The sequence below is a fragment of the Schistocerca piceifrons genome, chromosome 8 (genome assembly GCF_021461385.2).
Source record: "Schistocerca piceifrons isolate TAMUIC-IGC-003096 chromosome 8, iqSchPice1.1, whole genome shotgun sequence".
Lineage (NCBI taxonomy): Eukaryota > Metazoa > Arthropoda > Insecta > Orthoptera > Acrididae > Schistocerca > Schistocerca piceifrons.
In genome coordinates, this window is record NC_060145.1 from 396034971 (window position 1) to 396061986 (window position 27016).

At 44.4% G+C, this 27016-nt stretch overlaps 1 protein-coding gene across 1 annotated transcript in view; it reads left to right on the plus strand.

Moving 5' to 3' along the window:
- The first annotated feature begins 18557 nt into the window (after positions 1–18557).
- Positions 18558–27016, plus strand: part of LOC124712377 — a 395369-nt gene continuing 386910 nt past the window's right edge. Inside the window, exon 1 of the mRNA XM_047242672.1 lies at positions 18558–18601. The gene's annotated coding sequence lies outside the window, so the exon portion shown is untranslated. The remainder of the gene's footprint in view (positions 18602–27016) is intronic.

The following is a 27016-nucleotide window of genomic DNA, read 5'->3' on the forward strand; positions in this document are numbered from 1 at the left end:
TTCACGCCTGTCGCGACACCACTGGAGGCGGGCTGCACGATGTTGGGGCGTGAGCGGAAGACGGCCTAACGGTGTGCGGGACCGTAGCCCAGCTTCATGGAGACGGTTGCGAATGGTCCTCGCCGATACCCCAGGAGCAACAGTGTCCATAATTTGCTGGGAAGTGGCGGTGCGGTCCCCTACGGCACTGCGTAGGATCCTACGGTCTTGGCGTGCATCCGTGCGTCGTTGCGGTCCGGTCCCAGGTCGACGGGCACGTGCACCTTCCGCCGACCACTGGCGACAACATCGATGTACTGTGGAGACCTCACGCCCCACGTGTTGAGCAATTCGGCGGTACGTCCACCCGGCCTCCCGCATGCCCACTATACGCCCTCGCTCAAAGTCCGTCAACTGCACATACGGTTCACGTCCACGCTGTCGCGGCATGCTACCAGTGTTAAAGTCTGCGATGGAGCTCCGTATGCCACGGCAAACTGGCTGACACTGACGGCGGCGGTGCACAAATGCTGCGCAGCTAGCGCCATTCGACGGCCAACACCGCGGTTCCTGGTGTGTCCGCTGTGCCGTGCGTGTGATCATTGCTTGTACAGCCCTCTCGCAGTGTCCGGAGCAAGTATGGTGGGTCTGACACACCGGTGTCAATGTGTTCTTTTTTCCATTTCCAGGAGTGTATATTACCCGACCTTCACTATAGCTTACACCTCTCTTCCTGGGAGTTTTGAACATGTTACAACATTTTGCTCTGTCGGACGCTTGTTTAAGTCGAAAAACCCTGTAAACGTGTCTTGTTTTTTGTCGAGTCTTGTTTCCGTTATCAAGCTGACACCAAAACTTCCTCTCTGGTACCATTACGCTTAATGAAGCCCAACTAATCGTTAAGTAACAGATCCTCAGTTCTCTTTTCCATTCTCCTGCATATATTTTTTGCCAGCATATTGAATGCCTGAGCTATTAAGTTGAAAGTTCGGTAGTTCTCTCCTCTATCTGACATTACTATCTCCGGGGTTGTGTGGATGATAGATTTTCGAAAGTCTGATTGTGTGTCTTCAGATGTAAGTCAAGTGATGCAAATACCAGGAAGTGGATTCTGCTCACGAACGAGGTAGCTTAAAAGACTCTCGTTCGACAGATACTTACGTATTGTCCCTCACTCGGCAACCATCCATACGATATGGGATTTTTCAAGGAAATAGAGAATATCTGAAGAAAACCAGCACACTTCTCCACAGATTCGTTTCGTAAGCGCGAAAGCACCACGGAAATAATCACCCAAGGGAAGAGGCAGACGCTACAACAGCGGTGTTGTCACCCGTCCCGGTGTAGTTTACTGTTCAATTTTCGAGAACGTGTGCTTTTAGAATTTTCAGGGAACATACTGATTCCCCCTAAACGTACATAGCGCAAAGACCACAACCACGACGTATGTTGGCTTCAGGAGTACGCACCATCTGATCAAATGGCTCTGAGCACTATGGGACTTAATATCTGAGGTCATCAGTCCCCTAGAACTTAGAACTACTTAAACCTTACTAACCTAAGGACATCACACACATCCATGCCCGAGGCAGGATTCGAACCTGCGACCGTAGCGGTCGCGCGGTTCCAGACTGAAGCGCCTAGGACCGCTCGGCCACACCGGCCGGCACGCACCATCTGATCAGAAGGACCTGGACACCTATTAGCAGACACTAACGTGGGGTGATGTTATGATGGCTTCAGTGCTGCTGAGGACTCTTTGAATGTGGTGTCTCAATATCTGCGGAGAAAAAGCAGACCATTCTTCATCAAGAGCCGAAACCAAAGAAGATACCGATGCTGAACGCTGGCGTCTGGAGCGACGTCGACGATCTAACTCATCCCAAAGGTGTTCCGATAGCCTGAGGCTGCGACTCTGGTGATGGCCAGTCCATCTGAAGAATGCTACTGTACACAACTATAACCTCACAGATGTTGCTTTATGATAAGTTGTCATGCTGATCCGTACAGTCGTCGTCTCCGTACTGCTCCTCTGGTGAATACCGTACACAATGCTGTAAAATGTGATCAATTCCTTCCTTAGCGTTTTCTTAACCGCAATAATGGAACCACAAGCTAACCACTAAATTCCCACCGATACCGTAACACCGCCTCCTCCGTACCTCACTGTTGGCCCTACACATCATGGCAGATAACGTTCTCCAGCAAACCCTTTTCATAATATTTCCACATGGCACAGCGTGAGTCACCACTCGAAATCATTCGTTTGCAGCCACCCAGAGTCCACTTGGGTCGCATTCTACACCGCCTCAATATTCGCTTAGAACTGGCTACAGGACTGTGAAAATTAACAAACAAACACTGTCAGAACAGGCCTTGAAGGCCCAACGGTAAGAACCGACCGCCATGTCATTCTCATCCCTCAGTGTCACCGGATGTGGATACTGGGGGGAGGGATGTCGACAGCACACTGTGTAAGTTGTCAGTTTTCGTGACTGGTGACGCTATTCCTCAAGCAAGTTGCTCCTCCATTGGCCTCACAAAGGCTGAGTGCACCCCGCTTGCCAACAGCACTCGGCAGGCACTAACGGTGCCTCATCCAAGTGCTAGTCAAGCCCGACAGCGCTCAACCTCGGTGATCTGACGGGAGCTGGTGTTACCACTGCAACAGGGCCGTTGGGTGCAGATTTATGAGTTGCTGCTGAACCGTTAAGCCCCATTCTTTTTGTCTCCCTTCACATGGTAATTGAGGTAGATGGACTACTGGTAGCACTTCGGAACTCAGGGATGCTCCCCCTCATTCTATTTTTAGAACTATCCTCCGCAGTACGGTACATTTTAGTCAGTACAGGAGGTCTGCCTGGTTTTGGTTTAGCTATAGTTGTTCCTTCATATTTCCAATTGACACATCATCAGTCGTCTTGGGCAGAATTAGAAAGGTTGTAATGTCCCTTATGGATATGTTACTGAGGCGACGCCGAGCGGTCTAAGGCGCTGCAGTCATTGACTGTGCGGCTGGTCCCAGGGGAGGTTCGAGTCCTCCCTCGGGCATGGATGTGTGTGTTTGTCCTTAGGATAATTTAGGTTAAGTAGTGTGTAAGCTTAGGGACTGATGACCTTAGCAGTTAAGTCCCATGAGATTTCACACACATTTGAACATTTTAGAACTGAGGCGACATTCAGTTACTAGTTCGAGTTCAACGTCAATGAGGTATCCTGTTCGACCCATTCTGATGTTGCTGCTTCTGTTCATACATTACGATACTCCCTTCTTCCTTTTGTACTGGCAGGTCCGCCATGGCATCTAGAGGCCAGTTCCGCATTACACAGGGATGCTTGGTTACTTCTGCTCACATAGTGTACGTGAATGAGGAGCCTTGCACATTGATTTACATATTAGTTTTTCCCATAATTCATGGTTATCCTTATCGCTGATCATTGCAGTTCAAAGTATGTAGTATTTTTGTTTAATCGTATCTGGCAGGACAACCACTGGAAATGTAATCCCTGCAGAGTACTGCCCAATTTCCGAACTGCTGTCATTACGTGAATGAAGAATAGCAGGGGACGACGTGGTTTCTGTAGAAGGAGGATATAAATAATGGGAATATCCACAGGCGATTGGTGGCAGTGTGTGAAGAGTGTGCGCCGTCACGAAAAGCGCAAGTGCTCTTATACCACGATAACTCTCGTCTCCATACGGATCGGAAAACACTGACTACCATTGGAGAAATAGGATTCCAGGTACTGCTACATACACCATACTCTCCTGACTTGGCCCCTCTTGAAGTTCTATAGGCCCTCCTCGAAGCAATTCTCTGAAGTCTATCGCACCAACTGCGGGGCATGTGATCCCATTCCTGGAAGTCTGCAAAACGATGTCTGCACAGAGGTTTCTTCGCAGCATCGAATAGGTGCTAATCAAAAGGGACGAAGTCAGCGGAATACAGTGGCTGTGGCAGCACGCGCATTCCCATTTCAGCAAGGGCAGAGAAAGTTTCCGACTCACGTCGGGACGAGCGCGGTCGTGTTGCAAGAGCACTTTTCGTGACAGGACACATTCTCCACACACTGCCACCAATCTTCTGTGAGCAATCGTAGCGTCTACAGCTGAAAACCACGTCGTCCGTCGCGGTTCTTGACGACCACACTCCACATTGTCCGCTGACATGACAGCAGATGGAAAAGTGACCTCTACTGTGCAGGGATTACTGTCCCAGGGACTGTCCTGCCACCTACGATTAGACATAAGTACTGCATATTGGCAACTGTAATGAGGAGTCAATCGGTGCACCGTGATTAAAAGGAAAAATAAAGAGTAAGTCAATATGGGACGCCCCTGGTAGTTAAAACTCGGAACGGTCGTCGGCAGCATGGGGATCCTCCACGTGCCTGCTGCTGGTCCCTGAGTTAGTGGTACGATACGGGGGCAGTGTTGACTCGGTGCTGGCAGCGCGGCACGCCTCGCTTCGCCCTCCGCCGTGCTGCGCCGTGCCGTGGCGTGCTGCGCTGCAGTGGGGGAGATCGATGCCCCGGCTGTGCCGCCGCCATCTGGACCAGCGCCACGGCACGCTACGGCACGCTGCGCCAGCCGGGCCCGTATTGATCTGCCGCTGGAGGCTGGCGGCCGGCGCTCAGGCTGGAACTGGAGCTGGAGCCGAGCTGGAGATGCGCGCGCACCGCCCCGCCGCCGCCCGCCTCTGGACCGCCGCCGCCGCTGCTGACCCACTTGCTGACAGCCGCTGTCCCTCCGTCGCACACCCCTCTCTGACACTAGACAGCGTCCACAACCACTGTGCTCCTTCCGGAGAGCATATCGTCTGACCCAGTCTTCCCTCGGCTCGTTTTAGTGCATAAATGTGGAGGCTTTCGTGGTCACTTGTTGAAGTACTGTAGATCGCCTTTCGTCTCTGGATATTCTCCCCTCGTTTCTTTAATAATTTCTCTGGCGTTTCACCAGCATGAGTGTCCACCACCGGTAGCCGAGTGGTCAGCGCGACAGAATCTCAATCCTAAGCGCCCAGGTTCGATTCCCGACTGGGTCGGAGATTTTCTCCGCCCAGGGACTGGGTGTTGTGTTGTCCTTATGATCATCATCATTTCATACCCATCGACGCGCAACACGCCGAAGTGGCGTCAAATCGAAAGACTTGCACCCGGCGAACGGTCTAGCCGACAGGAGGCCCTACTCACACGACATTTACATTTTATCAGCAAGAGTGGCTGGCAGTCTCGGAGACTTAACCTCCATTGCTGGTGGCTGACCTCAGCCGAGCCCGTGGCTATACATTATCTGGTCTAAAGTATCTGGACAACTCTATGTAATACAGATCGGAACAATAGACGCCACAAGACGCGGACATCACTCCGCTACCTCCCTCCCACCCCACAGTATAAAAGGAGGCAGAGAGTCTCGTGTTGACAGTGGACAAGCAGTAACAACGGAATGGTTCGGTCAGAATAGTTCAGTAATTTCGAATCTACACTCGTCATTATATATCACTTGAGTAACAAACAGATCATTGACGTTTCAAACTTTCTAAAGCTGCCCGGGTCGATTGTTGACGATGTGTTTGTGATGTGGAAACGCGAAGGAACAGCCGTAGCTGCACCACGACTTCGCAGACTTTTTGCATTGAGGAACATTACGGAAGGAGGTTGTATAAAATCTTATGAAATCAGCTGAAGGAACACTCGCGAGGTGCGAAGAGCTACCAGCTGTCCAAATGGCACAATAACTGTGCGCGTGGAATTAAAAGAATATGGTACAATGACCGAGTAGCTCCTTACACTGAAATTACAATGAAATGAACACCCTTAGCTGCTTACAGGCGGTGACATACGTCAACGGGGATGAAAATGTGTGCCGTGACCGGGACTCGAACCCGGGATCTCCTGCCTACATGGCAGACGCTCTATCCATCTGAGCCACCGAGGACACAGAGAACAGCGCGACTGCAGGGATTTATCTCTGGCACGCCTCCTGCGAAACCCACATTCTCAACGTATTGTCTCGCACTACATTCGTAGTGCCCTCGCCCATTATACTCATTACTCGCGGCGCGTTGCCGATTCCCGTAAGAGTTCGGGCACTGTTTGTACATTCGCACAGAAGAAGAAGATGGTCAAGTGGCCGGTGAGCCTTAACTATATATTTACTAAGATGGTATCTGTTCTTTCGGACATGTCTTCATCACAGCAGTTCCCCATTGATCAGTCGGTACGTAGGAGATGATGGTTTAAAAAATTGGCGGAATCAGAAACTAAAACACGGAACTTAGAAAAAAGCATAAATTTTCAATCATTAGATAAATACTTTTTTATAATAAATCAGAAGTAAAGCTGTTACATTGTTAGAACCGTAGTCGTTCACCAAAACGGATAGTAACAAGGGGGACAAGTTGAACCGTTGTTCAGGAAGCACCAACACGGCGATAATGGTTCAATGATGCAAGCAATGCCGTTGAGCGTTTTCGAAACGTACAGTCCGGGATTTTGGTGAGGCGTCCCTTTAGTTTATTAGATGGTCACCCGCCCCCGTAGCCGAGGTCGCTAACGCACTCCTGGCGGTGGCACTCGACTCAGAGGTCTCTGTAGTGAGACCATGTGACCTGTTGATGATGGACCGTTCGTAGGTTGGGGACGCTGAAGCTAGGCGACCCACCTTGTGTTGGTCGAGAGGGGTGGGCTATGTGCACACTCTCCCCTCTGTTATCACTACCATCATACAGCACAAACATAACACTACACTACACACACATCCATTACTCTCAACTACGCTCCACATACGAATAGCTCTCACATATCTGCGAGAAACGGGCTAGTGTGCGTGGAGGTGAAACGTCGTTTCCTGCAAGTGGCTAAACTATCTGATGACATATCTCGGCTGTCAATGGCAACGACATTTTCATTTTTACATCGGCTGTTAGTGACTTCCTGGAGCCCCTTTTTATAGTTTTTAACTCTACTGGTGAGTTAAATTGACGATGAACTGGAAACCTTTGAACTCGCATGGAATGTTATATGTTTTGGGAGTAACTGCCTTTGTTTCTTATTTTTCGTGACATTGTCAGCTTCGAACATCTCAAGTGCGCCTACATTGTTCGCACTAACAAATCGGACTTCGTACATAAAGTACTGAATATTTACTACAGTTCGTAGCTATCTCGGTGAGGTGGCCGTAATGGCGGCTAATCAAACTTCGTGCAAGCTGGTTGTTGCCGTTCATACAACAAGACTCACCCGCACTTCGTTGCAAAATACGTTAAAACTTTGTTAAGGGTGATATCACAATCATTGAAAGACCATAACACGATATTTGGACAAAAAAATCGATTATTTTCACTTGTTGTTGTTGTTGTTGTGGTCTTGAGTCCTGAGACTGGTTTGATGCAGTTCTCCATGCTACTCTATGCTGTGCAAGCTTCTTGATCTCCCAGTGCCTACTGCAACCTACATCCTTCTGTATCTGCTAAGTGTATTCATCTCTTGATCCCCTCTACGATTTTCACCCTCCACGTTGCCCTCCAATACTAAATTGGTGATCCCTTGATGCCTTAGAACATGTCCTACCAACCGAACCCTTCTTCTAGTCAAGTTGTGCCAAAAATTCCTCTTCTCCCCAATTGTACTCAATACCTCCTCATTAGTTACGTGATCTACCCATCTAATCTTCAGCATTCTTCTGTAGTACCACATATCGAAAGCCTCTATTCTCTTCTTGTCCAAACTATTTATCGTCCATGTTTCACTTCCATACATGGCTACACGCCATACAAATACTTTCAGAAACGACTTCCTGACGCTTAAACCTATACTTGACATTAACAAATTTCTCTTCTTCAGAAACGCTTTCCTTGCCGTTGCCAGTCTACATTTTATATCCTCTCTACTTCGACCATCATCAGTTATTGTTTTTCCCAAATAGCAAAACTTCTTTACTACTTTAAGTGTCTCATTTCCTAATCTAATTTCCTCAGCATCACCCGACTTAATTCGATTACATTCCATTATCCTTGTTTTGTCTTTGTTGATGTTCATCTTATATCCTCCTTTCAAGACACTGTCCATTCCGTTCAACTGCTCTTCCAAGTCCTTTGCGGTCTCTGACAGAATTACAATATCATCGGCGAACCTCAAAGTTTTAATTTCTTCTCCATGGATTTTAATACCTACTCCGAATTTTTCTTTTGTTTCCTTTACTGCTTGCTCAATATAGAGATTGAATAATATCGGGGAGAGGCTAAAACCCTGTCTCACTCCCTTCCCAACCACTGCTTCTCTTTCATGTCCTTCGACTCTTATAACTGGCGTCCGGTATCTGTACAAATTGTTAATAGCCTTCGCTCCCTGTATTTTACCCCTGCCACCTTCAGAATTTGAAAGAGAGTATTCCAGTCAACATTGTCAAAAGCTTTCTCTAAGTCTACAAATGCTAGAAACGTAGGTTTGCCTTTCCTTAATCTTTCTTCTAAGATAAGTCGTAGTGTCAGTATTGCCTAACGTGTTCAAATATTTCTACGGAATCCAACCTGACCTTCCCCGAGGTCGGCTTCTACCAGTATTTCCATTCGTCTGTAAAGAATTTATGTTAGTATTTTGCAGCCGTGACTTATTAAACTGATAGTTCGGTAATTTTCACATCTGTCAACATCTGCTTTCTTTGGGATTGGAATTATTATATTCATCTTGAAGTCTGAGGGTATTTCGCCTGTCTCATGTATCTTGCTCACCAGATGGTAGAGTTTTGTCAAGATTGGCTCTCCCAAGGCTGTTAGTAGTTCTAATGGAATGTTGTCTACTCCTGGGGCCTTGTTTCGACTTAGCTCTTTCAGTGCTCTGTCAAACTCTTCACGCAGTATCATATCTCCCATTTCATCTTCATACTCTTCCATATGCATAATATTGTCCTCAAGTATATCGCCCTTGTATAGACCCTCTATATACTCCTTCCACCTTTCTGCTTTCCCCTCTTTGCTTAGAACTGGGTTTCCATCTGAGATTTTGATATTCATGCAAGTGGTTCTCTTTTCACCAAAGTTCTCTCTAACTTTCCTGTAGGCAGTATCTATCTTACCCCTAGTGAGATAAGCCTCTACATCCTTACATTTGTCCTCTAGCCATCCCTGCTTAGCTATTTTGCACTTCCTGTCAATCTCATTTTTGAGACGTTTGTATTCCTTTTTGCCTGCTTCATTTACTCCATTTTTATATTTTCTCCTCTCATCAATTAAATTCAATATTTCTTCTGTTACCCAATGATTTCTACTAGCCCTCGTCTTTTTACCAACTTGATCGTCTGCTGCCTTCACTACTTCACCCCTCAAAGCTACCCATTCTTCTTCTACTGTATTTCTTTCCCCCATTCCTGTCAATTGTTCCCTTATGCTCTTTCTGAAACTCTGTACAACCTCTGGTTTAGTCAGTTTATCCAGGTCCCACCTACTTAAATTCCCACCTTTTTGCAGTTTCTTCAGTTTTAATCTACAGTTCATAACCAATAGATTGTGGTCAGAGTTCACATCTGCCCCTGGAAATGTCTTACAATTTAAAACCTGGTTACTAAATCTGTGTCTTACCATCATATAATCTATCTGAAATCTTTCAGTACCTCCAGGCTTCTTCCACATGTACAACCTTCTTTCATGACTGTTGAACCAAGTGTTAGCTATGATTAAGTTATGCTCTGTGCAAAATTTTACGAGGCGGCTTCCTCTTTCATTTCTTACCCCCCAATCCATATTCACCTACTACGTTTCCATTTCTCTCTTTTCCTACTATCGAATTCGAGTCACCCATGACTATTAAATTTTCGTCTTCCTTCACTATCTGAATAATTTCTTTTACCTCATCATTCATTCCATCAATGTCTTCGTCATCTGCTGAGCTAGTTGGATATAAACTACAAGGCGTTCTCTATGCTGTTTGTAGTAGCTTACCCGCACTCATATATTTTATTCATTATTAAACCTACTCCTACATTACCCCTATTTGATTTTTTATTTATAGCCCTGTATTCACCTGACGAAAAGTCTTGTTCCTCCTGCCACCGAACCTCGATAATTCCCACTATACCTAACTTTAACCTATCCATTCCCTTTTTAAATTTTCTAACCTACCTGCCCGATTAAGGAATCTGACATACCACGCTCCGACCCGTAGAACGCCAGTTGTCTTTCTCCTTATAACGACGTCCTCCTGAGTAGTCCCCGGCCGGAGATCCAAATGGGGGACTATTTTACCTCTGGAATATTTTACCCGGGATTTAAACATACAGTAAAGCTGCATGCCCTCGGGAAAAATTACGGCTGTAGTTTACCCTTGCTTTCAGCCGTTCGCAGTACCACAACAGCAAGGCCGTTTGGTTAGTGTTACAAGGCCAGATGAGTCAATCATCCAGACTGTTGCCCCTACAACTGCTGGAAAGGCTGCTGCCCCTCTTCAGGAACCACACGTTTGTCTGGCCTCTCAACAGATACCCCTCCGTTGTGGTTGCACCTACGGTACGGCTATCTGTATCGCTGAGGCACGCAAGCCTCCCCACCAACGGCCAGGTTCATGGTTCATGGGGAGGAGGGGGGGTGGTACTTTCACTTACAGAATCTTATATCAATATGTATATTTTAACAGTGCAAGGTCAAGAGGCAGAAGTATGAAGAGCAAAGTGACAGAGGAAGGTAGTCAGACAAAAGATGAATATTGATTTTACAAAAATCATCCTGTTACTCACCCTGTTCCGCCGAAGTTTAACTGATACAGTTTTTACGACCATAATTTTTAAGCCCAAGAACTTCTTTTGTTATTGTAGGTAACATATTCAACAGTCATACTATTATTTGTACTCCAAAAATAAAACTAAATTTTATTTCAACAGGAAAGTAAAGAAAAAAATACTATAGAGCCTTTATAAACTTTCTTGGTTACCCCGATCGACGCCTCCAGAATCTCATTTTGGAGCTATCTTGTACACGACCAGTTTTAAGGCGATTAGGCATTATATTTCAAACTGTAAACGGTGCCCAACCGCCCACCAAAATACAGACTTTTGGCATCACGCAAGAGCCATGCGCGAGATGCGTGACACCCCTAAACGTCCGTCGGAAACCGGGACATCTGGTAACAGACTTGCAAGTGTCATTCGTTGCAGCACAGAAATCGCGGCTCCGTTTATATTGAGGTTTTCTTCTGCTTTGGTTACAACTACTGTCGAGTTTATGATATGTTTGTTCAGTGAAGCCATTGTCCGCCCCCGGTGGCTGAGTGGTCAGCGCGATAGAATGTCAATCCTCATGGCCCGGGTTCGATTCCTGGCTGGGTCGGAGATTTTCTCCGCTCAGGGACTGGATGTTGTGTTGTCCTAATCATCATCATATCATCCCCATCGCCGCGCAAGTCGCCGAAGTGGCGTCAAATTGAAAACTTGCACCCGGCGAACGGTCTACCCCACAGGGCAGGCCCTAGTCATACGACATTTCCATTTCCAGGGAAGCCATTAAAACTCATAAAGAATGCAGTAGTTTTAACAAGAGAAACGGGTAGCTCAAGATAAACAGATCCTTGATTCCTGTGCTACGACAAACGATCGTTGCAGAAAACAGCCTAGGAGTGATAACGACCAACAGACTTCCCGGCTGACGTTACTGCGAAGAGTACACTATAACCTTCGGCCAAGAGCTCGGTTGCTCTCAGCCATCAGCAATGGGGGGTGAATCATTGAGGATGTCAGCCACTCGTGCTGGCGGGATGTCTGAAGAATCGTTAAACGAATGTCGGCCTAATACCCTGAGACGAAAGCCAACAGGCAATACGTATGATTTTAGTACTCGTAACCGCAAACTAGAAATAAATCATTGAAGAAGACGCAATTGAGCATCATATTAAAATCAGGGAAGATAAAGGAACAAAATATTCTATTGCATGTTTGAGAATGATAGGGAAATGACTGCTTGAAGTTAAAATAAATATGCACATCTGTTTTCTTGACTGGGGAAAGGCGTTCAGAAGAGTTCACTGAAGTATAGAAAAACAATAGATGCGTAAATCGAACGTTAAGCAACTAGTAGAGGGAACAAAGGATAAATTTGGAAAGGGATTAAAAAATGAAGAAACAAAAGCGCAAAGTTTGTAATAAGATAGTACCTCACAGCTGATAAATAAGAGTGTGTCAATAAATAAGTCGCAAACTGTGATAAGAGCCGTGTTTACTAGTCTGAAATTTATTTCACTTATCCCAGAAGCTCGCAGGACAGAATTCTTGTTGCAGTGTTCGCATTTACCGAGAGACCTCTCGGCTTATTACAACTTTATTTAGTTCCTTAAATTGCTGCAACCCACAAGACCGATGTGTCTTGAGGGTAGCGAAATACCCTTAACGAGGAAACAATGTGGCATAACACGGAATAATCAAGATGCTCAAGACGCTCCTTACTTGTGATTTTTTTTCTGCGGACAGTCACTAGGGTCACAGAAACCGCGTTGTTGAAGTCGGGTACACACTCACACGACACCTGTCATCTTTGTCTGACTGCAGATAATTAGTAATTGGCCGTGGCGAAATACTGTATATCTGCTATCTTCCACGCGACGTGTGCAGCCAGCTTCTAGATACGTATAGGCGCGAAATTTAAAACGATATGGCGCATTCTGGCGTTTGAGACTTATTTATTGACTCACCTTGGTATTTCTTAAACATCAAGCGCCACTGTTAAAAAAGTCTTTATTTTACGATTATGTAACTTCTCGGGTCTTCCACAATGTTATTTTACCACCGTCGCTGAGCAACAGAGCTGACGTCTCCTTTTTTATCCACTCACTAATCGTAACGTATTTCATTTCCTTTCTTAAGTACCGATTTCATGCAGACAAGTACTAACTCCACCACTACTCGTACATTATTTTGGAGACGACTCCGGCATTCACAAAAGGACGTAAGTGAAGTGAACACTGGCGTCGCTGTAGCTACGTTCATAAACGAATCTAGATTCGTGATACTGATTTAAGCAAATGGCTTCCACAACCGAATGTCTTGTAATTAACCTTTTTTAAAAAAAATAAAAATGCTGGCTTTCGAGACGTGTCCATACAGCCATCTCAACAGTGGGAATGCGATATGACTGTCTGTTACGACAACTCAGATGATTCATTAGGTTCAAGCCATAATCTGGTATGAAGTTACTAGGCTGTCAACTGGACTTGTCATGTGGTGCCAAACAGGCAATTTTGGTGTCAGTTATGACGACACGGAAATAAGGTAGACACAACACCAAGTCACCGAGCGAGGAAATCTCCGACCCGGCCGGGGATAGAACCCGGGCCCCTTGTGTTTGCAGTCTGTCGCGCTCAACCCGCAGACTGTAAACTAGCCTCCATCAGTGCACTCACACATGTTGACCGTCGTTAGCCAGTGCCTGTAACTAACAATCACGTACATGAACTACTCACACGAGGCTCTGGTAAAATGGTGGTACCACTGTTGAGGCCAGAAACAACATAAGTAAATGCATGCTGCGCTGGTTACGATCTGCAGTCATCTATTAGCTTACATTAACTGTTAGTAGAAATATTTCAATAAATAAGTATATATTAGTGGAGATATACATACTTCAAAATAACTGCGTGACACTCCTTTACTACATTACTGGAAACCAGTAGAGGCTTGGTGTTTACAGGAAAAGTAACATTGTCGGTTGGAATAGTTGTGCACGGTATATATGCAATAGTTTCAGAATCATTATACCGACAAATGCAGTCAAGTGGTACCGCATTTAATAAGACATCGATGATTCAGATGGTAAAGCGTGGAACTCTTTAAAAAGGCAGTGGGCTCTATGCGGTGTTAGTGCGACGAAAGTGCCTTCACTACAGATAGGAAACAGACACCATTAGTGACAGTGTCTGTTGTGTACATAAACCACGATTGTGACAATGCCACGCGGAAAACAGGTATAATATGATGACAAAGCAAAACTCTACAAGGAAATGGGACTCATTAGTCGCCCAATCGCCAAGAAGCTGAGCAGTTTAAATGCAGTGATTGATAATTTCGCTGGATTGGGCACACTATACGAACAGAACGGAAAATATGGGCAAAGTAGAAAATTATCAGTGGAATGTAAATGATTTCTTTTGGGCAAAGCAAGCGCCGCAAACCGTTGTTCTTCTCAACTTGCTGATCTACAATTGCCAGTAACTGCCAGACGTGTATGACAAATTTTGTCAAATGACAAACATCTTGAAATCAAGAAAAGGTTGTAGAAGCCCGCTGTAAGACCCGGAGATGAATAGGCTAGATTGGAGCTTGCTGAAAAACATAGGTTATGGTCTTCAGAATGGGATAAAGTGGTCCTCAGTGATAGGAGAAGTTTAACTTGGCTGTGTACAATGGATTTTAAAATTATTGGCATTCTCTGAGAACACAGCAACAGGTAAGAATGAGCAAAACTTTTGGTGGTGTCAGTTTTACGATTAGACAGTCATCTGCGTTAAAGGTAAATTATGTACTGCTTGGCTGAACAGTAAAATGAACTCTAACCTGTACATTGCTATGCTTTAGACAGAACTGATCTGAATGTACGAGGATATAGGGGGCGAAAGTCTAATGTTTCAACGAGGTAATGCGTCTGTGTATGGTTCTCTTACAATGGTTGGTTCAAATGGCTCTGAGCACTATGGGACTCAACTACTGAGGTCATTAGTCCCCTAGAACTTAGAACTAGTTAAACCTAACTAACCTAAGGACATCACAAACATCCATGCCCGAGGCAGGATTCGAACCTGCGATCGTAGCGGTCTTGCGGTTCCAGACTGCAGCGCCTTTAACCGCACGGCCACTTCGGCCGGCGTTCTCTTACAATCAAAAATTGATTTAAAGACGAAGATACTGATGTCTTTCCCTGGCCTGCACGTAACCCGGATCTGAACCCCGTGTAAAGTCTTTGTGCAATACGTTCAATGCGTGTTTATCGCAGCGGAAGGTAATTTGGGCAGAATAGAGCGATACGAGAAGAGTGGGTGACAAATTCACTGCAAGAACTACAAACACTAACCAAATCAATGCCGCAGAGACGTTCGAGATAAATAGGAAGAACGGAGGTGGGACAAAGTACTAACAGTGCAGTATAACAACAGAACAGTAAGTGCCTCTATACCAGGCAATGCAAACACCTTACTTTGGTAGTCGTATTATAGAAGAAATTACGTAATTCCATCATGATTGTTTGTCTTACATGTATCTACTGCTTTTACAATAAATTCGATGCATATATGCATCAGATATTGTACTATTACTTTCGTAGGAATCCAGCCTTTATACTGACCTCCACTATAGTATTAAGGAATTCAAGAGGAGGTGCTTAATCGCCGCGTCGCAGATAAATATAATCTTCACGACTGGGTAACGAAGCCAATGTTCAGTTACCTGTGAAGTATTGTCGGTTATCTTGCATAGAGTTTTTCATCAAAATGTCACAGAAAGGAAACATTTTGGAACAAGTACACTCTCTTGTATGATTTGGACATTTGTTGACAGAAAATGTAGGCCCCGTGGGGGAAAGGAGGAGGATAGTATCTACGGGTAGCTTCTCTTTGTAAAAGGTGAAATGTTTGCTGACGGAAAAGAGAAGACAAATAGAAAAAAGAGACAAATTGTTGAAGTATTTTGTCTACAGTATAGTATGGTATATCAGCGAATCACGGGAAGCAAAAAAACAAAGAGACAAAAATACTTGGGCAGTCCTGAAGTATGAATGAGGAGAATAACAATAATACACACATCAACAGAAGTTTTTTACCACCCCGATACGTCGTGCAGATGACTTCGTGTACCAATCGGAAGGTCACCCATGATGTTTGTAAACATAAACAGAGTTACCAAGAGCGCTACTTACGGGTAGAGCACCGCTCTCGAATGGTTTGCAGCATTTCAGATGAAAGAAAAACACCAATAGAGACGTATTAGAGACGTTCGTGGAACAGTAGAGTGAACATCCATCATGCTACGGAGGACAGTCACGATCAATGTTCGGGTGCGCAAAATGATATTACGAAAAGAAGGTTTGTTAATCAGGCAAGTCGCTCGACGTGTGCGCCGGAGGCAAAGTGACGTGGTGCGGACATGGAATCAGTTCCAGTTGTCAGGTAGTGCTGAGGATTTATTCGTCCACATTCGACAGGTGCTTAGGATGGTCAATATCGACGACTTTTGGATCAAAGGAAGCGTGAGTTGAGTGCTCCATATCTGATTTCGGTGTTAGAAAAGACTGCAGGACAACATGTAAAAGCATAAAACCGTTAGGAGACGATTGCAGGATGAGCATTCCCATTTCCAAGGACCATGTCGTATGCCACAACACTGTGAACTTCGTTACAGATGCGCAAGAAATCATGCAGAGTGCACTCCCTAGGATTGCTGTCGGTTTTTGTTTCTGGACGGAATTCGGATTTGTTCGCGCCCTCATAGTAGCAGACAACATGTTTGGAGACAACCCGATAATATCGAACGCCTCCAGCACTGCGTCTCACATGTGAAACAAGGTGGTGGTCGAGTTATACTCTGTGGTGGCATTACATGGGGCTACCGTAGACCTGTCGTTGTTGTTGAAAGCAACCTCACTACGTTACGGTACAGGGACGAGATTCTATATCCAACAGTGAGACCGTATCGCCAACATTTTTGTGGCAATTTCATCTGATGGATGATAACTCGCGTTCTCATCGTGGTGTTGTCGTAAACACGTTACATTCTAGGTCACATTGCAAATGAATGTATACGCATGGCTCAGAGCCAACTTTTGTTTTCTCTGGCATGGGGGCACGAATTTAGCAGCAAAGTGATGCAAATTTTTTTTTGTGTGTGCGTAATTTCATGTGGCTCAAAACCCTGGTGCACGTCTTCCTAATGGACGTCATTTCGGCGACTTGCGTGTGCCTAAACAACCCCAGTTATCCAACCGGGGAAGATGACCTAATGTTTAACGTGGAATCCGAGGCAAGTGTGCTGGCCACTGTGGCCGAGCGGTTCTAGGGGCTTTATTCCGGAACCGTGCTGCTGCTACGGTCGCAGGTTCGAATCCTGCCTCGGGCATGGATGTGTGTGCTGTCCTTAGGTTAGTTAGGTTTAAGTAGTTCTAAGTCTAGGGGACTGATGGCCTCAGATGTTATGTCCCATTTGAACCATTTTAAGGTACGTGTCGTTTTTGGCGCATCTACAGATCGTTGACATGTCAGTGTTAGATTAATGTGCAGAACGAAAAATCCATTTTCCGTGAGGGATTCTGTCCCGAGACCTATCGAATTCCAGTAACAAGTTTTACCGCTTGTCTTCCGGTCTGCTTCCTCATCGTTTGTCGTTAGCGATTTTGAGCGGATGTCACGTGACATCTCTCAGATTCCATCAATGAGAACTTTATTGAGTGTTTTTATTACAGAGATTGGCCAGACATCTGACCGAATATGCTGAGCTTCCGTATCGGCACTGCTAGGCCACTAGGCCCGACATGCTGAAACAGAAGTAACCAGAGAGGGTGCGAGTGGAAACGATAAAAATAATGGAAACCTCATGGCTGGGGCATATATTTACATGAAGTTGCCTGCAACGAAGAATCATCAATGGCAAGAGTTAGGGAAAACCGGCAGTAGTAGTAGTAGTAGTAGTAGTAGCATAAGAAGAAGAAAAAGAAGACTTCAAGTTCTGGATAACATCAAAAATGGACGAAGTTAGAAGCAGATTAAGGGGAAGTGGACAGCATCCTGTCAAGATCTATCGTAAGACAGATCTACCAACGAAGAATGCTTGTATAGGCAATATAGGGACCGATAGTGTTTACGAGAATGGAATATGTAATATTAAACTGTTGGAAATGAACCCTGTGATGCAATTCCCCACTCTGCCTTGGATCCTTTCTATGAGGCTCTAGACAGAAGCACAGTACTCAAGAATCATTCGAAAGAGGGCTCTGTAAATCATCTACTTCGTTGGTGTTTACGCTTCCTCAGGATTCCTGTAAATCAATCCCAGTCTGGTATCCGCCTTTTGTACAACTAGTGCTAAGTTGCCTGCTGTCATGAGGCATACTCGTAGATTACTGGCGCCATTAAGTCTAACATAAAACAGTGTTCCCAATCGGTGTAAATAAAGTTACTTGTGTGTGTGTGTGTGCTTTCTGGTATTGGGAACAACGCAGTCTTGTTTGCATGACCCGTATTTACAGCGCTCCGCGATGATCGGATGACGACTATTTAACTTTTTTATGCAGAGGAGCAATGAAGTCTTCCATCATAATTGATAATGGAACGATGGACATACTTAAATAAATTTCGACGAGGGAGAATGCACCGGGAATTAGGAAGACTATATAAATAAGTGGTGCCAATTCATTCGTCTTTAAAAATATTTTAATAAAATCAGAAATCTTTAAGATTTTTTGTAACTTTTGTGTAGCGTACTTCTTTCAATAGCCGCATGCATATACGTACATGTCAACAGTAATTTTACATGACACTGTTTACTGCTGTGCAATTTTTTTGTGTAGGTTATAATGTCTTACGAAATGTTTCCCTTCGTTTCAGGTTAGTGTGACCAGCGCGGTGACAATTCGGAATTAGTACCAGACAGCTACATTTACTGGTAAAGTATACTTATATTGCTTTCATCTAACAATAATGTAAATGTTCTTGTGTGACCGATTATTTCCGGCGTTCATGCATATGTTTTCCTTAAAAGTTTACAAACAAGGCGCAGAAATCAAGAGCGGAAATCAAAACAAATATCATAAAGAGAAAATCAAATTATTTGAAGTTTGCGTCCTGAACGTAAAGGAGATAGATGCGGTGAATGTTTTATACACGTTCTACCGTTCCTATCATAGCTCTCCTATAATAGAAAGTCTCAACTTTGGAATTAATCCTGATGATCAAAGAAAAGTCTAGCAGCTCTTTTCTCTAGTTGACATGTCATTCAAATCCATTCTAAACACATCACTCGCTTCCTGCTGTTCAGGGTGTGACACTGATCTGTTTTTCTCTAAATCTCAGTCGAATGATTTGTATGTACACTTGATTTGATTAATTAATAAATCTCATTCATTTAAATAAACGGCCCCTTTGCTCAATAAAAGAAAAGTAATACAGTTGATTACTTCAGGATAAAGAAAAGATTAAATACACCTGATCTGTTTCTTATCTACAGTAACTAACCCCTGTGACGAAAATTCTACAGATTTGCCACTAAAAAACAGCATCACTTCCTACCTACTTATCCTTCTTCATCATCATCATCATCTTCTTCTTCTTCTTCTACTACTACTTTAGTACAGTTTATGGCATTGGAGTAGACACAGGTAAAATTGAAGTCAATATTTATCAGTAAACCATCCACTTAAAAGTTTAATGCTCCTAAATATGTTGAAATTATTTATCTTGGAAGACTTGACTGTGCCAAAATCTAGTTACAAACCTTGCGTAATCAGTCATAGGAACTGACTAACTCGGGAAGCCGTTATGGTGTCTTAAAATGAGAGGAAAAACAAATACTGTTTTCTGTGCTAAATCCAATACTGTGTCAATTGAAATATGTGTACGCTTCAGAGTTATCGCAGTGCTTTATATTTTCTTGCAAAGTGGCCAAATTCAAGCAGCGCGCCGGAGACTGTGTCGCTAAACATGTTCTCCATTTGATTTCGTAACACCGAACGAGAGATTGATACAAAAACTGGACGTGGGACGGTAGTAAGAACCGAACCCGAGCCAAAAGCTGAGCAGTCTCGTGATCTATCATCTATACTGGAGAACAAATGACACTAACTGTATCTGGCAGACCCTTGAATTTGCACACGTAAAAGGCCTGCCTGACTAACTCCAATGATAATTAATTGGGAAATGGCACATTATATAGGATTTTTTCTTGACAATTATTTCTCAGCACAACCTACCCTGCAAAACCTTTACACGTGTTTCAGACAGTGTCTGTTAACCCTTTATACTCGAAGTTGTGACTTCGCAGAGCGACTACGGTCACTACACCACTTTTCATTGACTGCCCACTTGAGACTGTGGCTTTGTCTTTTCGAGTGTTCTGGTGCGTTCTCTAACTTTTCGCTCCTTCCACGTTATCTGCGCTTCCCCGATTCAATGATTCATAACTATCGATACTGATCGCGGAGGGATTTTGCAACTTTTACATTATCATGCTCTTTGACATACCCCTACACATTTCTATTGCTAGAACTACAACAGTTTACAATTGCAGATTTCTACATAATTTGAAATTTACGTGAATTAATTTAAACAAAAAATTTTATAAAAATACACAAGAAGAATTTAAATATTTTTGTTGTTGTGTCAGTAACTAATTATAGTGGGTTAGCATGCAATTTTTTTTGGTGACAGCCAAAGTTTGGAAGCTGTTATAGGCAATTATTAAATGTAAAAACTATATCCACAAAAACAATGATGGATCATGATAACTTCGGCGGAAGTTTTCGGAACTGCAGTTCCGTCTCACAAATTACTTCAAGCGGAATCGTGCCATTCGGTCAGAAGATGTAGTGTCATGCGTTGCCATTTTGTTATTTTTGCCGTATGGCTCTTCGCAGTTACTAGTACTTTCAACGACCTTTACGTCAAACAATTTATCATAGCCGAAGTGGACGCTTTCGTGGAGACACCCTTGTGGTTACTCGGGAATAGTACCGTATATCCGCTGTGATGACGAAAATCTTCTCCTTCCAACTCGACAGACACCAAATACTAGGTTTGCTCATTCTTCCGCCATATCATTCTTGGATCCCATAGTTGATTAATCCGTATAGTTAGTCCAGTAGCCAATAGAGCTGACATTTGTGCTCGATTAGAAACTATGTAAAGAATCATTCGTCACGCAGACATTTACAACTTATATGATCGATGTAGTTGCCAATAAAGGCTCCTGTTGGAACATTGTGCCAAACAACGCATAACGCCAGTTGTTTTTTATGAAAACTGATTTTGTGTGCCGGCCGTCTAGGTTTTTCTTGGTTTGAAAGAGTATTTATCATTCACGACGACCACGAGTAATTTTTTGTAGCGCTTACTGATTTCTATTTATTTATGGTCCAAATGGCTCTGAGCAATATGGGACGTAACATCTAAGGTCACCAGTCCCCTAGAACTTAGAATTACTAAAACCTAACTAACCTAAGGACATCACACACATCCATGCCCGAGGCAGGATTTGAACGTGCGACCGTAGCGGGCGCGCAGTTCTACACTGTAGCGCCTAGAAGAGCTCTGCCACTCCGGCCGACTCTATTTATATAACAAATCCATCATATCTATGTAAGTAAACGGCTAAAACGGTCACAAGGCCACCCCGTTTGAATTGTAGCTTGTCGATTTGACGGCCTCCAACGCAACGAATATTTGGTTTCCAGTATTTCATATAATAATTTACCAAAATTAAAATTTAAATTATTTTTATAACCTACTCATTAAGAGGTATAATCATACGTTATAAATTTAACACAGTAAGTCAGTTATTGAAGTTAGAACTGTGTACATGTCATGGGACAGTGTAACTTGCTGCACGCAGATTATCAGGATTATTACATCTATTATTTGAGCATGAGGACATTTAACAACTTACAACAAACCACACACATAATTTGAAACCTTTCCGAAGTTTTTTCTCGCTGGCGTCTCCAACAAAATAATGAGCGGAAAAAAGTTTATCACTTATTACATTTTCGCATCAAACATGACGTTTTAATTTGTTACTTCTTTATTATCAGATCCATTTGCAACACAATTTGCAGTTAGCATCCACAGACACATTAACTCATTTCTAAAGTGATCATACACAGTAGTTCGTTTCTGTATCGAATAGGGGTGAAGGACTTACTGGTGTTCAACTAAGACTGTAGAAAATTTATTCAAGACGTATATCGTGTGATTATATGTCATGATACGTCATCTGTGGATTGTTAAATACACTGTGGAGAAAATTAAAGGGTCACTTTCTCGAAATCCCGTAACTGTCTCCTACTGTGACCTAGAAATCTTGAATCTGGCTCAAAGGTGCCTACCACCCTCCTCTGTAATGGTACAAAATCGTGCAGCCGCGACGTCAACCTCTGGCCTGTCGACCCTTCAAAAAGCAAGATGTCGACACATGCGGCAAAAAAGGTTGCAGATCAGAAATTCGTGTGCCATGTAAGGTAGGATGTCCGCCCCTGGTAGGTGAGTGGTCAGCGCGACGGAATGTCATACCTAACGGCCCGGGTTCGATTCCTGGCTGGGTCGGAGATTTTCTCCGCTTAGGGACTTGGTGTTGTGTTGGCCTTATCATCATTTCATTCCCATCGACACGCAAGTTCCCGAAGTGGCGTCAACTCGAAAGACTTGCACCAGGAGAACGGTCTACCCGACGGGGGGCCCTAACCACACGGCATTTCCATTTAAGGTAGAATAATTGTGACACATTAGCACTAAATCTCACCACAATATTTCCCAACGCCACTGTGGACGTGTCACAAGATGGGAAGGTCGTTACACCCCCTCGTACCCATTTTCACCCCTTCTTTTGATGCCTCTGCGATGGAGGTCAGAACCGTGGTACACAGAGTTGAACTCACGCGGATTCCGTACGGGAATCAACAGGAAAAACCCTCATGTGGTGGCTTATAGAGCATCAGTGTAATCACCCCTTGGCTTGGGGCGTTGATTCCCACACATTTAGTGGTTGAGAAACCTCAGTTCGCAGTGCGTTGAGCACCACGACGACGCTCTTAAAAACGCTCGACATTGCTGTCACCGCCTGTCCATTTCGGGCCTACACTGACGTCGCGGGGTAATTGAAAGTGATCTGACCCCTTTGGAGCGTAGTGCGGCCACAATTTTTGCTCTGGCATAGAGGTTGCAATCACTAGGAAGCGTTCAAAACCATTCGACCAAATGTGAACGTGATCCCAACCAGTAAAGCGTGCTTATGCTTTTTCAGCTCTACTATTTCGTGCTCTCCTGCGGAGTGATCACAATGAAGTGCAATATTAACATCTTCGTGAATAAAACGAAAAATGGCCCCCCCAAGAGTGCGAGTTCGGCAACACACATTCACAGTTGTTCAGTGCGTTACAAATGCAGGTGCAAGGAAGTTCGATACTTTTTGATCCTAGCGCCTGTAGGTCGACGAACACCACCTAAGGGTTATCGAGGGCGCTACAGCAGCCACGAGGCTGAATTGAAGTCGAACTTTCTGAGACGCAGATTGTTTAATATGGTTAACAAAAGAGCGTGAATGGCACCGAGTGTTGCCAAACTGGGTGGTTTTAGAGGTGGTTTGCCGCTTTATTCACGCAGCTCCATTACCGTTCACGTTATACTACTCACGACAAATCATTGGAAACAGTAACTACCATAAAATACGCAGTAGAAATCTTTTAAAGCGACCTAAAGTGGAATGACCTCCTAAAACGAAAAGTACAAATCGCATATGCCACACTGATGGTCAGTGGGATAATCGCAAAGAGTTGTAGTATTTAATCTACAAAAGAAGTGACTTACAAAACGCTTGTTCCGCTGCTTCTTGATTCGTCTTCACATGTCTGGGGCTTATTGCAGGTACGATTAAGAGGAAAGATAGGGACAGGCAACGAAGAATGACGAGTTTCAACGCGGGATCGTTTACTCGGCGGGAGGAATGAAGGAAAGAAGGAAGGAAGATTAGGGCTTAAAGTCCCAACGACTGCTGGGTCATTTAGAGCCGGAGCAGAAGGATAGGGTAGGAAATCGCCCGTGACCTTTCCCAAGGAAAATATCTTGCACTACAATCGATATCCTCACTGTGCGATAGGAGTGGTAATTTCACGGTTGACAGTGTCACTAAAGCAGAGTTTCTAAGCACAGTTTTCCGAAATTGCTTCACCATATAAGACGAAGTAGATAGTCCGGAATACGAGTCAAAAACAGCTGACACCGTAAGTAACTTAGACGTAGATATCGTCGGTGTAGCGAATCAGCTTAAATGACTTAATATAGGCAAGGCCTCCAGTCCAGATTATATACCAGTTAGGTTCCTTTTGAAGTATGCCTATACAATAGCTGCATGCTAATCAACTCTTCGAAAAATTCGTGCCTAAAGACGGGAAACTTTCATGATTCACAACAGTATTCAAGAAAGGAAGGTGATGAATTGTAGACCCATATCATTGATGTCGATTTGCAGTAGGATTTTGGAACATACGCTATGTTCGAACATTACCTCGAAGGAAACGACCTGTTGAGTCAGCACGCATTCAGAAAATATCGCTCTTGTACAGCACAGATAACGATTTATTCTCACTAAGTAATGAGTCCTGTCAGCAGGGGCTCTCAAATTGATTCCATATTTCTAGAGTTGCAAATGGCTTTTGATACTGTTCTTCACAAGCGACTAGCAATCAAACTGCATGTCTGAGAGGTATCATCTCAGTTGTGCGAGTGGATTCGAAATTTCCTGTTAAAAAGGTCACAGCACGCAGTTATTTACTGAAAGTAATCGAGTAAAACAGAAGTGATGTCTAGTGTACAACAAGGAGGTGTTACAGGTCCACTGCTGTTCCTAATTTATATAAACGATTTAGCAGACAATCTAAGCAGCCTTGTTAGACTGTTTTGAGATGATGCTGTCATTTACCGTCTCGTGAAGTCATCATAAGATCAAAATCAACTGAAAAATGATTTAGACAAGATGTGAAAAGGGGCAATTGATCCTAAATAATTAAAAGAGCGAGGTCATCCAAGTGAGTACTAAAAGGAATTGGTTCAATTTTAAGTTACGTGATAAATCACAAAAATCTGAAGGCTTTCAGTCGAAATAAATACCTTGTAATTACAATTACGAACAGCTTAAATTGCAACGATGACATAGATAATATCGTCTGGGAGGCACACCACACGATTCTCAGAAGATGCAACAGGTCTACTAGAGACTGACTAAACCACGTTTGTTCGTCTTCTGATAGAGTTCTGCTGCACGGCAAGGGATCCTTAACAGATTGTATTGGCGGAGGATGTCTGAACAATCAAAGAAGGACAACTCGTTCTGTATTATCACGAAATAGGGGAAAGTGTGTCACGGATAATGTAAGCGCTTAGGGTGGCACTCATTAAAACAAAGGCATTTTTCGTTGCGACGAGATCTTTTCACGAAATTTCAATTTCCAACGTTCTTCGAATGCCATAATATTTCATTGACACACACTTACATGGGGAGAAATGGTCATTTGATAAAATACGAGAAATCAAAGCTCGCACGGAAAGATATTTGTTTCTATGGCGCGCTGTTAGAAATGTTCAAATGTGTGTGAATTCCTAAGGGGCCAAACTGCTGAGATCATCGGTCCCTAGACTTACACACTACTTTAAACTAACTTACGCTCAGGACAACACACACACACATACACCCATGCCCGAGCGAGGACTCGAACCTCCGGTGGGAGGGGCCGTGCAATCCGCGACATGGCGCCTCAAACCGCGCGTCCACTCCGCGCGGCGCTGTTAGAAAGTGGAACGGTAGTGAAATACTGTGAAAGTGGTGCGATGAACCCTCTACCAGGCACTTAACAGTAAATTGCACGGTAGTCATGTAGATGTAGAAATACGGTGGCCAGAAGCAGGGCCGAATTTACGCACAGAACCGGTGTGCAGGAGGAGTCATTCTGAAACCTCTGATGCGCCAAAGTCATCAGGGTTTCTTTAGGAGACTCGTTGATTCATAGGTAACCGGCATGGCCGAGAGCGAATAAAAGAAAACTGAAATGGCGTTCATGGTTGAAATAGTTGCTTTCACTATTGTATATTACAGAAACATGTTTTTGCCTCGCAAAGCTCCCGAATAGCTCTGGAAACTCCACCTCATTTCTAAATCTTGCGCGTCATCCAACCACTCTTCGATCCAGGTTGGAGACGGCACTGTTTAAGCATTTTAACAAATTAAGACCCTCCCATTTAACCTATGCTCCCTGCCTCCGTCCTTCCACCCACAACACACGTTGCGGCTTGCGAAGCATACACTGGAGTGAAGAAAGTCATGGAACGCCTCCCAATATCAAGCTGGACCTCCTTTTGCCCAGAGAAGTGCGGCAACTCGACGTGGCATGGATTCAACAAATCGTTGGAAATCCGCTGCAGAAATATTGAGGCAAGCTGCCCCTATAGCCGTTCATAATTGTGAAAGTGTTGCCGATGCAGAATTTCGTGCACGAACTGACCTCTCGGTAATGTAGCATGAATGTTCGATTGGATTCATGTCGGGCGACCTAAGTGGCCAAATCATCTGTTCGAACTGTCCAGACGGAATCGCGAACAAATGTGGCCTGTTGAAATGGCGAATTGTCATCCCTAAAAATTCCTTCGTTGTTTGGGAATATGAAGTACATGAATGGTTTCAGATGATCTCCACAAGGTTCATTTCGAACAGAGGATCTAGTACATTGGATGTAAATACAGCCCACACCATTATGGAGCCACCACCAGGGTGCACGGCACCTTGTTGATAACCTGCCTCCATGGTTTCATGGGGTCTGCGCCACACGCGAACCAACACTCTTACCAACTGAAATTGGGACTCATCTGGCCGGGTCACGACTATAGTCGTCTAGGTTGGTTCAAATGGCTCTAAGCACTATGGGACTTAACATCTGAGGTCATAAGTCCGCTAGACTTAGAACTACTTAAACCTAACTAAACTAAGGACATCACACACATCCACGCCCGAGGCAGGATTCTAACCTGCGACCATAGCAGCAGCGCGGTTCCAGACTTAAGCGCCTAGAACCGCTCGGTCACAGCGGCCGGCAGTCGTCTAGGGCCCAACTGGTATGATCACGAGTAGAGGAGGGGTACCGCAGACGGTGTCGTTCTTTTAGCAAAGGCATTCGCTTCGGTCGTCTGCTGTCGAGCTCGTTAACGCCAAATTTCGCCGCACTGTCGTCACGGAGGCGTTCGTCGTACGCCCTTCACGCAGTGTTCCTTGTCTGTTAGCACTGACAACTCGACGCAAGCGCTGCTGCTCTCTGTCGTTAAATGA